The sequence below is a fragment of the Trichechus manatus genome, unplaced genomic scaffold (genome assembly GCF_000243295.1).
Source record: "Trichechus manatus latirostris isolate Lorelei unplaced genomic scaffold, TriManLat1.0 scaffold00104, whole genome shotgun sequence".
NCBI classification, from domain to species: Eukaryota; Metazoa; Chordata; class Mammalia; order Sirenia; family Trichechidae; genus Trichechus; species Trichechus manatus.
The window spans coordinates 6,771,989-6,778,803 of NW_004444040.1; the positions used below are offsets into that span (position 1 = coordinate 6,771,989).

Below are 6,815 nucleotides of genomic sequence, written 5' to 3' on the forward strand. Positions count from 1 at the left end.
TGACCCTCTACTTTACCAAGCATGATGTCCTTCTCCAGGGACTGATCCCTCTTGGTAATGTGTCCAAGATATGTGAGATGAAGTCTCGCCATCCTTGCTTCTAAGGAGCATTCTGGCTGTACTTCTTCCAAGACAGATTTTTGACTTTGTCATACCATGTTTAAGGTTTCTTTAATATAGTTGACCTGTCAGTACTTTAATGCCATGCAGGCATGTTTTGATATCTGCTAATATGCTCATGTTGTTGTTGTTAGGTGCCATTAAGTTGATCTTGACCCATAGAGACCCCATGTGATAGAGTAGAACTTCTCCATAGGATTTTCTAGACTTTAATCTTTATGGGAACAGATTGCCAGGTCTTTCTCCTGTGGAGCCACTGAGTGGGTTTGAATCACCAGCTTTTCAGCTAGCAGGTGAACATTTAACTCTTGCACCAGAGAAGTTGAAATTAACTAGAGAAGAAAAGTTTGATGGTATGTAAATATGGCTTACAGAGAGGTCTTCAAATAAAAAAAAAGGCAAACAAGTTTGAGTTATTCAAGAAATTTTTAGTTCAGAATGTCAGGTATGAACGTCAGTCTCCTGCACATCAAGGTATGAACCTGGTGCACCCTTGAAGTAAAATTTGCATGCTCTAATCTGGTAATGCCATGTGCAAAGAGATAATTAATTATGAACTGTCTCCATCTAAATACATTGCACCTTTTTGTTTCGCAGTGCACAGGTTCCTGCATGATTTTGAAATATAGCAAAGGATTTTTCTAATTAAATCTCATCAGCATTCAGAGTTGTCTTATTTGCAACCACAGAAATAAACTCGACTGTTGATATCCTTAACTAGTCTGGTCATTAGAATAACTAAGAGCATTGCTGTTTTACCCTTACCTTTCCAAAAAAGGGAAATGGTTTTCTTGGTTTGGCTATAAATTGCATTCTTTGCATATGTCCTCTTGAAAATTTAGAATATTTCTAGTTTTTAATAATGGCTTTATTTTTGTAATAATGGCACATAGTCATTCTGAAATTGGAAGCAGTGAAGTATAAACGGCTAAAATAAAAGTTACTCCAGACATCTTCACCCCAAAACACACACTGTTAACATTAAGAAAACATAATTTTAGATATCTGTCTCTGCATGCATACGTATAGGAAGATAATACATAAATAGAAATACTTGGCCAACAACTGGAACATATAATACATACTAATTTAATGAACAATCTTAGATTTAGTTTTACTTGAAATTAAGCATTAAAAAAGAAGCTGAATTTAATCAAAGGAAAGATCTGAATTTTAGATAATAGATTCCCCTTGAGGTAAGTTTATTTCTAAAGGATCCCTCTAAAGTTAAAAAAATGGTTATGAAGAACTCATGATGCTTTGTTATAATAATTACAAAAATTGCTTAAAATTAATTCTAGCAGAAAACCAATAATCCCATTAAAATGGGAAATACAAAAGGTCCTAAGATTAAAAAAAAATGGCAACCTAAGTACACTTGTAATAATAGAAATGGTAACACCGTATAACCATATTGTGTTGCCATTTCTTACCTATCGAATTGTCAGCAAGCTGAAAATTAGACAGCCCCTTCTAATAGAGACTGTAGAGAAGTAGACCTTATTCTGGATTGCTGGGGAAAGTACAATTAGCACCATTCTTATGGTGGGCAATTTAGTAATATCTACCAGAACTATAAATGCATTTATCTTTTGTCCCAGTAATCTTTCTCTTGGGTATTTCTCTCTAAGATATATCAAACATATATCAAACCCACTGCAGTCGGTCAATCCCGACTCATAATGACCCCGTAGGTTTTCCAAGGCTATAAATCTATACGGAAGCAGACTGCCACATCTTTCGCCTGCGGAGCCGCTGGTGGTTTTGAACACTGACCTTTCGGTGGGCAGCCGAGAGCTTTAACCACTGCGACACCAGGGCTCTTGAAAGATATATCCAAAACTGATTGCCAGTTGAGTCGATTCCAACTCATAGTGACCCTGTAGGACAGAGTAGAACTGCCTCATAGGGTTTCCAAGGAGCCACTTGTGGAGTCAAACTGCTGACCTTTTGATTAGTAGCCCAGCTCTTAACCACTGTGCCACCCGGGCTCCGAAAGATGTATCAGTCAGTAAAATACTTAGGTCTAGTATATTTGTGGAAACCCTGGTGGCGTAGTGGTTAAGAGCTATGGCTGCTAACCGAAAGGTTGTCAGTTCAGATACACCAGGCACTCCTTGGAAACCCTATGGGGCGGTTCTACTCTGCCCTATTGGGTCGCTGTGAGTTGAAATCGACTTGATGGCAACAGGTTTGGTTTTTTGGTTTTAGCGTATGTGTAATAAAAGGAGATTAATAAGAAATGTGTGTTTTTGCGTACAGAAGGATATAGATGACATAATAAAAATCTTTACCTGGCGGTGTAGGAGGGGACGAGACAGAAGGGGCACTGCTATGCTGGTCATTCTAGTTCTTTAAATTGTTTTGATTTATTTAGATTATCTTTTAATGTTGTCTTATTTTGTGGGTGTTAGCTTTATCTGTAACTTTTTGTCATGGAATGCATTTAGGGAGGGATTTTAGCCCTTGAGATATTTAATTCAGTTTTTTTTCTGTGAAATTATTTGTATATGGTTCATAAGTACGTGAATAAAATATAAGGATAATCTGAAGTTTTGTACACATTTTAATTGCATGTATTGTGAAGCTGGTGTTACCTTTAACTCTTTCTATTTTGTTTAGGATTTGAATTACACGAATGCTCTTTAATAGGGTGGTAGGCTGCTTAATAGCTTAATCCTTTACTGATTGTGATGTAAGCTTTATAACAGGGGCAGATTATCCAATAGGCAAGGTAAGCACAGTGCTTACTTTGCTTACCAGATCATCTGTAGTGAACAATTTCACATTTTTTCACCACATCAAAGATTTTGCTTTGAGGCATGCCTGACATCTGTCTTTCTGCCAACCTCACAGCACCTTCCTACAGAATCAAAGCCTCTTTTTAAATTTACAGTCCCTAGCGGGGTGGATGACACTATAAGCAAGGTAAACACAGGCTTACTTATGCTTACTTACTAATCTGTAGTGAGCAATTTCACATGGGTTTCACCATATCTTTGATGTGAAATTGTTCACTACAGATGACCTGGTAATCCGACCACACTTTGTAAACAACATTTTTATATGTGCGGAAGGTACAAGATGTCTTGCAAACTTGGTGACTTTGTTACCATGATACTAAAACAATCTGGCTGGAACAATAAGGCAGAAAATCACCAAGTGTCCTCTGTGTGCTTGTGATAGTTCGGATGCTCGAAGAAGCACACACCAAGACCACATTAAATTGTACAGGGATTTTATTAGTGGAAACTCCTGTGTGAGAGAAAATAGGAAGGGAGCTGGAAAGGCTGGAAGAACCTTCAGACTGTGATGTAACTTTGACCCTTAGTGAAGGAGAGAGGGAGAGAAGGTTGGTTGGAAGTATCTTAGATTGGCTTGAAGCCTAAGAAAAGCACAGCAAAACTGTAGCAGAGTCCCTGAGTTCATCTAATTTGACTGTCAGAGAAGTTCCATGTCTTCTGTGAACCTGTCTGCCCTGAAATCCCTGTTGGGTTCAGTGATTGGCTGGGAGCACCAGTAGGGGGCATGGCCTCAGCATAAATGTGTGATGGATTTCAGAATCAAACTGTTACTGCCCTTGGTCCTTTCCACAGGGCCTCTAACAGAGTGTCTTTTCCAAGACTTACACTGGGCTTCTTCTTATGTTTGTTCTTGGTGATCTCACCCACTCGTATAACATAGACTGTTACCTAGTCCCGGTTTGTAGTTCTAATCACTATCCTATCCTACATGCCAAATTTATTTTCCAGATGCCTTCTGCACATCTCCACTTTGCACCCATACAGACCCTCCAAACTCAACACTCCACAATGAACCCATGATCCTTCATACTCCGCTACTCCCACCCTCTATCCTTGTCATAGTTCACATTACCTTTCTTCCCCTTCCCAACTTAAAAATTTGGGAGTCATCTGTAATCTCTTCCTTCCCTTCAACTCTATTGCTAAATAGCCACCAAGTCCTTTGCCTATATCTACAATTCTAGTCTGTCCTCCATACTTCTAGTGTGACAAGCCTAATTTGGTCTGTAGGTTCCTCTTCATGATTAAATACTCTAGAATGGAGTTTACCACTCTAAGTCCATCCTTTATTTCCCAATGGTAACAACCGGCAGGCATCTCTCCTCTTCCTACAATTCTAATTGCTGACTGCCTCCTGCTTTGCAGTTCTTTAGGACTTAATGTTGTCGATAAGGTCAAAGTGTGCAATGATGGATGCTTGCAGAATACTGGCAATTTTTCCACCTCTGCTTGCCACACTGGTACTAAGAATGATAATTTTTTATGTGGGCCAGTTCCAGATATCAGAGTGTTGCCAACAATGCCTACTTCGCCTACAGTAGTACAGAAAGGATCAGAAGTAGATAACTAAATTGGTAAATGTATGGGGCTGTTACATATTTTATGGTGTGGTTTCTGTATGTGTATGAGTGTGTTTGCATATATGTATGTTAAAACTAGATACAATAAAGCTTTACGTAGTTGATTACTGTATCAATCAGTTAATTCCACATGATACTTTTTAACAAACAACCACAGAATCTCTGTGGCATACCATAATACTCATTTACTTCTCTCTTGTCTGTGGGTTGGCTGCGGTTTGGCTGATCTAGGCTGGGCTCGACTGGGTTTGACTTAAAGCTGTGTTTTAGTGTTTTAGGTCCAGTTGGCTCCAGTCTCTGTGAGTTAGGCTCTGCTCTTTCCCACATTTCTTCATTATGGGATCCAAGCTGAAGAGGCAGCAGCCGCTTGGCGGAACCTCTTCTCATGGTGATGGCAGAAGTAAAAGAAAGCAAGCCCAAGTGCACAAGCACATTTGAAGTCTTTCCTTATGTCATGTTCACTAACATTTCTTTGGTCAAAGCAAGTTACATGGATAAACCCAACATCAAAGGGTCAGTGAAATATACTCCACTTCTAGTGGGAGGAACTGCAAAGGAAGTGGACACAGGGAGTGGTGAAGTATTGGAAACAATAATGCAATCTAGCAGCATTACCCGGATTGCTTTCCATAAAAAGAAAACATATATAAACCTGGTTCAGTTGTATATATATGCTTTTCATGCTGCCTGTTTAATTCCAATTAGGAAGGAAATGCATTTTCCTGATAAAATTAAGTTAAATTGAAAACTCAAAGAAGTGTAATGTGGCTTTTTAGACGAAAGGAGATTTTATGGTGTTATTACATGCTAATCCTCTGATTAACAACAGCTTATAAACAGCTTCCACAGTTCTTTTGGAAGCTTCCTGGGAATTGTCCATTTTCATTCATGTTTGTAATGCATCCTTGACCCATTTAAAGAGGGAAATATAGTGTGATGGTTTGCAGTTTTAAAACTAGTTTTAACTAACCATGTTATAGTCTTATAAAGTGAGCTAAATAGTCAAACGTTGTCGTTGTAAGGTGCTGCTGAATTGGTTCCGATGCATAGTGACCCCTGTATACAACAGAATGAAACACTGCCTGATCCTGCACCATCCTCGCAGTTGTTATTATGCTTGAGCCCATTGTTGCAGCCACTGTGTCAATCCATTTCATTGAGGGTCTTTGTCTTTTTCACTGACCCTCTACTTTACCAAGCATGATGTCCTTCTCCAGGGACTGATTCCTCCTGATAACATGTCCAAAGTATGTGAGATGTAGTCTCACCATCCTTGCTTCTAAGAAACATTCTGGTTGTACTTCTTCCAAGATAGATTTGTTCATTCTTTTGACAATCTATGGTATATTCAATATTCTTTGCCAATACCACAATTCAAAGGCATCAGTTCTTCTCTGGTCTTCCTTGTTCATTGTCCAGCTTTTGCATACATATGAGGTAACTGAAAACACCATGGCTTGGGTCAGGCGCACCTTTGTCATCAAGGTGACATCTTTGCTTTTTAACACCTTAAAGTGGTCTTTTGCAGCAGATTTGCCCGTCGTTTGATTTCTTGACTGCTGCTTCCATGGGTGTTGATTGTGGATCGAAGAAAATGAAATCCTTGACAACGTCAAAACCTTAACACATACTTTTTGAGTACATCAAAAAATGGAATCACAGAAGGTTAAGTTGTCATTCATAAAGTATTGTGTAGTTAGTATATAATTGGTGCTATTGTAGTGTAATTGGTAACTCAGATTTTTCTTTTTCAAGATTTCAGAGGAGATTTCTCTAAAGCAAATGATTTATAAATTAAGATGAGAAGTGTTCCAAGTTTTGAGTAGTTGTAATATTTGAAAATAATTTAGTGTAAATGAACATGATATAAAATTTCCTTTATTAAAATTAGGACAAATTTTAATTGGACAGATAGATACATAGATAGGTAGGTAGGCAGGTAGATAGCTGCCGTTGTGTCAACTCTGACACATGGCCACTTTATGTATAACAGAATGAAATGTTACCAGGTCCTGTGTCATCTTCCCAATTGCCAGCATGTTCGAGTCCATTACTGCAGCCAATCCATCTCACTGAGGGTCTGCCTTGCCCTCACTGGCCCTCTACTTCACCAAACATGATGTGTTTTTCTAGCAATTGATCCCTCCTGATGACGTGTCCCACATAAGTGAGTCAGACAATGTTCTGTTATGATCCATAAGGTTTTCATTGGCTAATTTTCATAAGTGGATCACCAGACCTTTCTTTTTTTTTTCTTTTAAATTATTTTTATTTTTATTTTTTTTAATTGTTGTAATTAAATGAAGTTTAC

General features: G+C 38.4%; 1 protein-coding gene across 2 annotated transcripts in view; it reads left to right on the forward strand.

The window, feature by feature from the left end:
• PLCB1 (phospholipase C beta 1) overlaps positions 1 to 6,815 on the forward strand; it is an 819,608-nt gene that overhangs the window by 49,873 nt on the left and 762,920 nt on the right. The gene's annotated exons all lie outside the window — the stretch shown is intronic.